Below are 10,986 nucleotides of genomic sequence, written 5' to 3'. Positions count from 1 at the left end.
GGAAAGGAAAAACTCAGCAGCCGTACAGCCCCCCCGGTAAAGAAGAGCACAAGTGCAGCATAGAAGTTGGTGTTGCTGGGGGTGCAGCTACACCAGCGTGATGTCAATAAAGGCGTGGCTCAGAAGAAGAAGGGACGGAGCCAAGCAGCAAGCAGTGAAAGTCCCCTAAGCAACCAAATACACAAGAACCAAGGGCAAGCAGTAGCTGCAGCAGTGACATTCCCAGAAGAAGTGTCAGCACAGGCAAATCTTTTCAACCAGCGGCAGCGAGGGGCAATAAATTTCCCAGCAGCAATGCGATTCTATTGCCTTCTGCTGCTGTACAAGGTGAGTTATGCCACGTACACACGACTGGACTTTTCAACAGACTAGGTCCGACGGTATTCCCGACAGACTTTCAGAGGAGTTCTGGTGGATTTTCCAAATGAACGGACTTGGACACACACAATCACACCAAAGTGCGATGGATTCAAACGTGATGATGTACGACTGGACTAGAATAAGGAAGTTCATAGCCAGTAGTCAATAGCTGCCCTAGTGTCGTTTTTTGTCCGTTGCACTAACATACACACAAATGGATTTCTCGATAGGAACTGGGTTCGGCGGAGTTCCTGCAGGAAAATGTAAAACGTGTTCTATTTCTAAAGTCTTTCAGATTTTTGGCAAGCAAAGGTCCGCACACGATCGAATTGTCCGACAGATTCATCCCATTGGACATTTGCTGTCAAAAAGTCCGGTCATGTGTACTGTATGTGGCATTAGATAATACTGATAGATATGATAACTACCTTGTATAGGTCAATTTCTCAGTTAGCTTCTTCTTTGTCATTTATCAGAGATGTTTCAACAAATCAAATTGGTAATAGTACTAATTCATAAACATGGACGCGTCAATAAATTTGTTTCGTTCTGTTCCATTACGGTTCGTATTAAAATTAATTCGTACTTCTTATTGCGTGTCCGAAATTCAATTTCAATTCGTACGAAATACGAATTGTCGTTAGGTTCGTTAACTTGTACGAACGCTCGTTATGATGAATTTAAAGGCAAAAATATACCTCAATATGACAGTCGATGCTGATGGAAGTTTGGTTTTTATCCAAAATACGAAATTCTGTTGAAGAATTTCCTATCCGAAATACGAATTTTCGTTAGATGAGGGGCTCCCACCATCCCTGTGCTGTGCTGACTTCCTCCTTCGGACTCGTAAACAAAAGTTTGTATTTCGTACAAAATTTGGACGCATGGCAATTCGTTTTTCAGATCCTCCCGAACGTATGAATTTGGGGAAATTTGTACGAATTTGAGATGCGTACGAAACGAATTGCACATGTCTACTAATTCACAGGATGTCTCTAGTGTGGACAGTTCTAGATCAGTTATATTCCAATTCTAACTTAGCTGTTACAAGTAAAGCTACAACATCTAACTCAGAACATTTAGTTAGGAGTTGTGCTTCCAAAAATAACGTACCTGAAATATGTATAAAAGAAAGTATGCCTTGTCAGTCTTCCACCCTGCATTTTCATTTAACTTCAATGATTAAAGAAATAATATGTAATGAAGAATTCATTGATTTATTATCATTGCTTCCTTCCAGCAAATAATTTGCTTAGGAATGATAAATAAAAAACTGAAGATGATAGGAATTTTAACAAATGGCATATGCAAGTATAATATGTGTAAAATACCCTGAGCGTAGTATGGGCCTATTTCATCACATAGACATAATTCTAAAAGCTTATAAAAATTTCAGAGGATTTGGTTGGTTTGTCTATGATGAGTCATTTAGACATAAATTAGCAGTGCACAAAAACCTTCCATGGGGAAATAAAGACATTCGTTTATGGCTAAATCTTTTATTGCTACGAAAACCTCTGATGGTGCATCCTCAGACTTTGACAGTTAAAAGTAATTATACATCTTACAAAAAGAGCATTTGTTTTGCATTTAATGATGCACATTGTAAATGGGCTACAAATTGCCGTTATAGACATGAGTGTGCTTTTTGCTCTGGCCCACACTCAATAATGAAATGCTTCAAAAAAATAGCTTCAAATCAAACACAGAACAAGGTGTCCTTTCTTAAAAGTTCCATCGCCGGTGATGATACAAAAAATACTGCCATGGCTACACAAGTATCCAAATCAGCAGACGGTGCTCATGCTTTATAATGGTTTTACGGAAGGTTTCGAGTTACCACACTCAATAATGAAATGCTTCAAAAAAATAGCTTCAAATCAAACACAGAACAAGGTTTCCTTTCTTAAAAGTTCCATCGCCGGTGATCATACAAAAAATACTGCCATGGCTACACAAGTATCCAAATCAGCAGACGGTGCTCATGCTTTATAATGGTTTTACAGAAGGTTTCGAGTTACCAGCATTTAATGGAAAGGGTTGTAAAATTGTAAAAAACCTGAAATCGGTGACTACATTACAAGATATAGTAAGGATAATATTCACAATGAAATGAAAGCACATAGAATTGCAGGTCCTTTTAAAAATCAACCTTTCAGATTTTAAAATATCTCCTTTAGGAATATTACCCAAAAAAGAACCTACACAATTTAGTGTTATTCATCATCTATCATTTCCCGAAGGTAAGTCCCTAATGATTAAATACCTGGTGAGATTTTTTCGGCTGAATATGCATCATTTGAAGATGCGATAAAATTGGTAAGAAAATTAGGTTCAAATGCGTTAGCTAAAAGACGTAAAATTGACTTTTAGATTATTGCCTATTCACCCAAACTGTTTCAATTCTTTGGGATTTTATTTTGAACAAATGTACTGCTTTGATAAATTTGCACTTTTATTGAATGGGTAGTATGGGAGATTTCAGATTCTTCCTATGTAATACATTACTTTGATTTTTTATTTCTTGGTTCCTATGGGTCAGAAGATTGTATGAATCTTTAAAGTTATTTTTTAACATTTGTGAGAATTTTCGAAGTCCATTAGTAAAAGAATAAAACAGTCTTACCCACTAATTGCCTATAATTTTTAGGAATTACAACCGATACATCCCTTATGGAATTTCGACTAACACTAAAAAAATGTGAAACTACTTCTGAATTACTCATGAATCTAATTCATAAGAAAAAGGTGTTATTGAAATAAATGCAAAATTTACTAGGATCATTAGCTTTTGCTACAAGGATTTTACCAGTTGGTAGGATTTTTTCCAGAAGGCTTTATTTTGCTGTAGCTGGTTTAAAAAGTCCTTATTTTCATAAACGCATGTCCTCAGATATGAAGGAAGACATGATTGTGTGGATAAGATTTTTGACACACTTTAATGGAAGAACCATATTGCAGCATGAATTTATTTCAGATAAAGAATTAGCAACTGACTCTTCTGGATCAGTAGGTTTTACTGCAATATGGAAAAATCATTGATGTGCAAAAAAATGTCCCTTACATTGGAAACATGTTGGTTTATTAAAAAAAAATAGTGTTTTATTAGAACTATTGCCAATTATAGTAGCTATAAAAAATTTGGGGAAATATTTTAGTAACCATCACTTGCTTAGTACAGATAATAAGGGTGTAATATTCTCTATTAATTGTTTATCATCTAAATTGCCTCCAGTTATGAGACTACTACGGTATCTTGTATCAAAATGTTTACTGTTAAATATTCGGTTGAAGGCTCAATACATTCCAGGTAAAGATAACATTGTAGCAGATGCTCTCTCTTGGTTACAGATGTCACGTTTTTTCGAACTGCTCCCAGAAGGGGACAGGATAGGTATGGTATGCCTTCGACATCTTTGGGACATAATTTTATAAGACCATATAAAAAATTTATTGGCACCCAAGACTCGGTTAGGACATTCTTCAGCCTGGTTTTCATGGATATCTTATTTTAATTCACATAATATACCTTGGTCAGCTTTTAGTGAAGATATGGTGCTTTCCTTTCTTAATATTCTGATGGAAAATAAATTTTCGTGGTCGCATATTAACAAAATATTATGTGGAGTTTTATTTTTTCTTAAGTTATACGTATTTCCTTCACTATTTTTTTTTTCCATGTGTTAAGCAATGAAAGGTTATAGAAAAGCAAAATTTTCAGTTGATAACAGACACCCAACTTCTTCAGAATTATTAGAAAAAAAAATTTTAAGTACAGAAAGTATTTGTTTTTCCAAATTTAAAGCTTGTTTGTTTAAAGCGGCTTTTTCAATATGTTTTTTCGCAGCCTTGAGAATTTTTGAATTAGTGCCACACAACAAGAAAGGCTCAAATGGCCTTTGGTTTGCAGCAGTGGAAAATAGTGACCATTGCATTAGAATTTTATTGCAAAGATCGAAAACTGATCAATTAGACAAAGGTTCATGGATTACTTTATATAATTGTAATATTCCAGTAATTTTCCCAGTTCAACTATTAAATAAATATCTTAGTGTGCAACCTTATGGTCAGGAATTTTTATGTGTTTGTTATTTTATGAGAATAATTTACCATTGATCAAATTTCAATTCAGTAGAGTACTGGAAAAATGTCTGCGAGTTCTTAAATTAGACAAACTTCCGATGTCCTGTCGTTCGTTTAGAACTGGTGCTGCAACAGACGCCGCTAAACTTGGATTAGATAAGGATAAGATCAAATGCTTATACTTCCTATGTTAGACCTACTGTCCAATTTTGACTTTCAGATACTCTGAAAATTATATGGATCATGGGACACTCCTTTGTGTTCTGGGTCCATAAGAGAGCATTGAAAAGAGTTTTCTGAGAGAATTTGGATTTGAATCCGAACATTTTTCAAATGTATTGGTTTGGTAAGTGAGGGATGGTTTGGAGGAATTGAAATCAGTATTGGGAAGACTGATAATGGATGGCCTTTAACTGATGTTTTGATTATACATCTGGGAGGTAACAATATTGGCAAGCTAAAAACTTTGAATCTATTATTTCAAATTTGGTTGACCATTCAAAAGTTAAAGTCTGCATCTCCCAAGGTTGTCATTGTTTTCTCTGAAATAGTACCTCGCTTAGTTTGGTTACAAGGGGATATGTTTTGTGTTTCTGAAACAATTAGGAAGCGCATTAATAGGCATATTGAAAAGTTTTTGCCATTAGGATATGGCATATCCTTTAGACATGTGGATTTAGAAGGAGGACTATATTGGAGAGATGGAATACATATTTCTGATATAGGTCTGGATATTTTGAACTTACATTTTCCATTGAAAAGGCTGCAGGATGGGGGAGGTAGGCAGGGGGTTTGTTATGGCTCCTGCCTTTTTTGGGACAATTTATTATTCATTTTATGCTTGTTATAATATAACTCGAGCTAGAAAAGCTGAGTTGTTCATTTCAATATTTGTATTTATGCTGTAAAAAAGGTTATTGATGAATTCTGATGAAAGAATTATTTAGAGTTGTTTAATAATATTTGATATTGAATATGGTAAACCAGTAAAATAAAGCTGCGGCTAATAAAATAAAATATTTTATTAATCAAAATATATTGTCTGGGTGTATTTATTCAATGACTGTCTAGAAAAGAAATTTAGCTGCTTGCTGTCCCATGATTTATGAAGTCATAGTTTTTCTGTCTAATTATGAAATACAAGTTTAAAAAGCAGCTAAAAAATATATCATGTTATGTTAACAAAAGTAACTTCAGCTAAAACCTCCATGGAATTTTAAATCATCACAAACTTACTGGTTTAGATAATTCCTTTAGGACATCAACTAAAAGATTACTTGTAACTCTAAAGTGATTAGTGATCTGCCTAGTGTTCATTGCTAATAGTGTTTGCTGTATTTTAAGCATGACTGAAGAATACTGTTACTAATTTGTTTCAGATATTAATAGCTGCAGATTTATTGATTTTACTGTCTTTGACTGTCAATGACATATTGCTCTTTCCAGCAAGAAATATAACATTCTCTGGTAATCAAGTTCACAGCTGCACTTCAAAATGTAAAAATGAGTCTCCAAACTCCCCTCCCACCACCTTACTATTAACTATAAGCCCTGTAATTTTCAGCCTCATTGCTAGGTTTAAGCCCAAAAACATCCTGGCCCTAAGGCCTATGTATTCCATGCTCCAAATTTCCACAAGTAGCACACAACAGATTAGGGATTTGTTTGGAACCCTGACATTGCAAGAACGTTTTTGGTTTTGTCATACAATATGTATACAGTATGTGTTAAAAAAAATTATGTAAATGTAAGACAATATAAAAAATACAAAGACACATATGCCACTATTCATGCTGCAAGCAATTCTATCCTTGTGCATGTTAAACGTTTAGAATCAAAATCGTTAGTATAATTCTAAATGGATGAATGTTCACTAAGATACAGTGTTTAATTTCTTGTCATTAAAATGTACACATATATTTTATTATTTGACTCAATACAGTTATATTCTTTTATATTTAATATAAAATCCTGAACTTGTGTTCTGTTTGTATTAATACCGATGTTGATGTATTTTTTTATATTATTCTTCTTGGTAACAATTCTTTAACTGTCATGACATATACAAAATCAACTTTATCAACAATACTATATTTTATTTTATGTGTTTTAACTAATTATGTGTTTTAACTATATAAACATGATTCAATTTGAAATGCTGTAAGCACATAACACATCTAGTTAATTAGTCTAACACAGTCATGACTCAACAGACAGAGGCATAAGGGGACTTGTATTTTCGCAACAGCTGGAGGGCCACCAGTTTGAGACCCCTGCTCTAACGTTTGGGTTAATGAATCCGGGAATAAGTGTGGTAATGTTTCTAATACTAAAAGTACTTCTCCTATTTCAGCAATTAACACCAATAGCATTAATACATTTCCATCTGAAATGAATATTAATAATTCTTCATGACTAGTGTATAACCTAGGTGACTTCTTCCCCTTTTCCAATCTTTACCACTGCTATGCCCCTTACCTTTTAAACACCCCAGAAACTGAGACCACACCAATTTGGAGTAAAACATGGCCGTAGCAGCCAATTATCTTTATTATAAAATTATTCAAAAATAATTAACATAAATAACATAAATAACATAAATTAACAAATCTAAACTCAAGTATTAAGGCACTTCCTCCCTTAAACTCCTGTGCTAAGATAAACCCACCAAACCACCATCATAAAACTTCCGGCACTGCAGTCCCCAACTCTAATAGACCTCAAGCTGACAAACTAGCTCAGAGGCCAAACACTGACCGCAGTGCACCTAATACCAACTTCAGCTAAAACCACTGTTAGCTGTACACCACAGACGGGTACTATACCACCGATAGGTCCCGCACTCTTCGATCACTGGGGTAAATCCTTCATCCGCATAGACCAACAACATGCCGCTGCCACGACAACTCAACTGAAAAAGAAAGCAAACATGTTACTAAAAACAACATCCCCCCCAAAGCTAAGGGAGGGAGGGTGGGAAGCTCGCTCCACTCTGCAGACTGAGGAGGGGAGGAGCCGCCCCCTCTAAACTATACTTCTGCTCCTCCCCTCCCAGAAAGACCACAGTACCGCCCTCTCCAGTCCTGTGTCCCTGTTAACCCCTGTCATGCCGCCCTGTGCTTATTCTGCTTGTGTTCTGCTCCGGGCTTTCTTGACTAGTGTATAACCTAGGTGACTTCTTCCCCTTTTCCAATCTTTACCATTGCTACGCCCCTTACCTTTTAAACACCCCAGAAACTGAGACCACACCAATCTGGAGTAAAACATGGCCGTAGCAGCCAATTATCTTTATTATAAAATTATTCAAAAATAATTAACATAAATAACATAAATTAACAAATCTAAACTCAAGTATTAAGGCACTTCCTCCCTTAAACTCCTCCCGTTGGTCTGTGCTAAGATAAACCCACCAAACCACCATCATAAAACTTCCGGCACTGCGGTCCCCAACTCTAATAGACCTCAAGCTGACAAACTAGCTCAGAGGCCAAACACTGACCGCAGTGCACCTAATACCAACTTCAGCTAAAACCACTGTTATCTGTACACCACCGACGGGTACTATACCACCGATAGGTCCCGCACTCTTCGATCACTGGGGTAAATCCTTCATCCGCACAGACCAACAACATGCCACCGCACGCAAGGGCAAAACCTTACCCTTGCGCACCCTGCCACACCCTCAATGCTCTCTGAATCCCATCCTGAATACCCAGGGACCATAAATCCGTCCCTACATCATTCAGGTGCACCCCATCCCTCCTAAAGTAGGGCCAAGTGTCCACCTCCAACTCTAAGTGCCTCACCGCCAACCCCCCATTCCTGACCACAAAACCACTAACCTCTTTATTGATCTTTTTTTGGCCCTGTTCATTTTTTCAACGGACCTTGCGAACCTCCAGGACGTACGACCCACCATGTCCGACCACACAATAAGCATGTGTGGGAAGGCAAGGCGGAGCTGCCAAAAATCAAGCTTAATGGCCTTCACCAAATCCAGCATAGTTTTAACACCCAAGTCGTTGCCCCCAATGTGCAACACCAGCACATCTGGAGGCCCGTCCAAGCGTGCAAATCTATGCACTTCCACCACTGCCCTGTCCCAAAGCATGCCCGGCACACCCAGCCACCGTATAACTGCATCCTGCCTGGAAAACCCGAGTTGACGGCCGTCCGGGCGAGCATCCCCCCGTCTGGCCCCCCAACAAACATACGAGTGGCCAACTATCCACACCAACCCCTGTCGTTCGCCTGTAAGAAAAAGAGAGAAGACAATACACCCCAACGTCAATAAGCAACACCATTCAGCACAACCCCCCAACAGTCCCCTCCTGAAGTTAAACCAATAAATGCGGGCGGACGTAAGACAGGAACCGCCGAGATTCCCATCGCCCAATGCGCTTTACCGCTGCTTCATCCAAACCCCACTTAACCGCTTCCGTCGCCGCCCCTATACGGAAGGAATGTGAAGAGAATTTTTGCTCCCCCAAACCCAACGCAACCAGGCATCGCTTAAAAATTGCCGTAAACTGAAACCTCGAAAGCGACCGTCCATCCTGATGCACCAAAAACGACCCACCCACAACCGGACGCACACTCAAAAAACTGCGCACCAACCCAATAGGGCACAAGGGGGAACCGGGAAGCGCGAACACTTGCACCATCTTACCCTTGCCCCGCTGATCCGTTTTCGACCGGCTCACCAGAATGGACAGCCGATCACTCTCACACACCACCTCATCCATCCCCAGACCCCCCTGTCGCTGCTGTGACGGGCTCACCAATTCTCTAACCCTAAAAGCCCCAAAAAACGCCAAAGCAAATGCTGCCCTAAACAAGGCCACCTCGTAGTGCGAAGAACAAATCCCAGAAAGCTGCATCAGCAACTTCCCTAACAGTGTAAACGAAACCGGGCGCCTAGTATCCCTGCTAGGATGCGAGCGCCTATAACCCTTCATGGCCTGCCTCACCCAAAAATCCTTTGTCCAGTCAGGTAAACCCCGCAACTTGAACCAAAATGCCATCCCAGCCAACTTTTTATTAAGCCCCGACACTGAAACTCCCAATTCCAAATTCCTGGAAACAAAATAAAGCACCATTAAACGTAAGTCCTGATCCTCCTGACCCCCAGCAACCTGCTCCACGAGGGCGGCCCACTCCGCCCACACTTTACTATATGCTGACCACGTAGTCTCGCTCACCGACCGCCTGATCCAACCGGCTACTCTTCCAAAGCAATCCTCCACAGCCATTCCGGGCAAGGGACCCCACGTTCCTCCGCCCCTGGTGCCAACTCCCGAAACTTGTCCCACTGGAAGCGAGACAAAGCATCAGCGATAACGTTCTCCACCCCGGAAGATGTACAGCGTACAGAAAAACGTTTAACTGTAGACAGCGCAAAACCAGGTGCCTGAGCAACTTGACCACCGGAGGAGACGCCGCAGACACCCTGTTGAGCACTTGAACCACCCCCAGGTTGTCCCCATGAAACCGCACTTTCAGATTCCAAAACTCCTCGCCCCACAATTCCACCGCCAGCACCATCAGAAAGAGTTCCAGCAGCAACATGTTTTTGACCAGGCCCGCCGCCTTCCACGACTCCGGCCATGGCCCTGCGCTCCATTTTCCTTGGAAAAAGGCCCCAAAACCAGCCGCCCCTGCTGCGTCCGTGTACAGCTCCAGGTCCAAAGTTGCTGACTGGGCCCGACATCCACAGCGCCCTGCCGTTGAAGTTAGCCAGGAACGCGTGCCAAGTCGCCAGATCCTCCCTATGTGCTTTCACTAGACGCACATAGTGCTTGGGCGAAGTAGCCCCCGCGGTGCTGGCCGACAGCCGTCGGCAAAATGCCCTCCCCATAGGCAGTATGCGACATGCGAAGTTCAACTTACCCAACAATGATTGCAACGGCCTAAGCTGAACCTTGCGCAGCCCCAGCATCCCACGAATGTCATCCTTCAGCGCCTTCAGTTTGTCTACCGGCAGCCTACATTCCATCTTCTCCGAATCCAAAACAATACCCAGGAAACTCAACACCGTGCGCGGACCCTCCGTCTTGTCCGGCGCCAAGGGAACTCCGAACTTCTCGGCAACATGCTCCAACATAGCCAACAACACAAACTTTGGAAGCAGGCGGGCCCACACAGAGGAAGTCATCCAGGTAGTGTATCACTGAATTCAGTCCCACGAAGTCCCGCACAACCCATTCCAGAAAGGAACTAAATTTTTCGAACAGCGCACACGAAACGGAGCAGCCCATAGGCAAGCACCGATCGACATAAAATTCCTCCTGCCACTTACAGCCCAGCAGGCGGAAGCTATCAGGATGTACGGGAAGCAAGCGGAAGGCCGATTCAATATCAGTCTTCGCCATCAGCGCCCCTTTGCCATATTTCCGAACCCAAAAAACTGCCGCGTCAAACGACGTATAAGACACCGCACAAATGGCGGGATCAATGGCGTCATTCACTGATCCACCTTTTGGATACGACAGATGATGAATCAGCCTGAATTTGTTGGGCTCCTTCTTGGGCACCACACCCAAA

This window comes from Lithobates pipiens, unplaced genomic scaffold (assembly GCF_037356315.1).
Source record: "Lithobates pipiens isolate NorthernLeopardFrog02 unplaced genomic scaffold, aLitPip1_a1.2 Scaffold_19, whole genome shotgun sequence".
Lineage (NCBI taxonomy): Eukaryota > Metazoa > Chordata > Amphibia > Anura > Ranidae > Lithobates > Lithobates pipiens.
The sequence above is the reverse complement of the archived record's forward strand: the minus strand, read 5'-3'. Positions refer to the sequence as shown.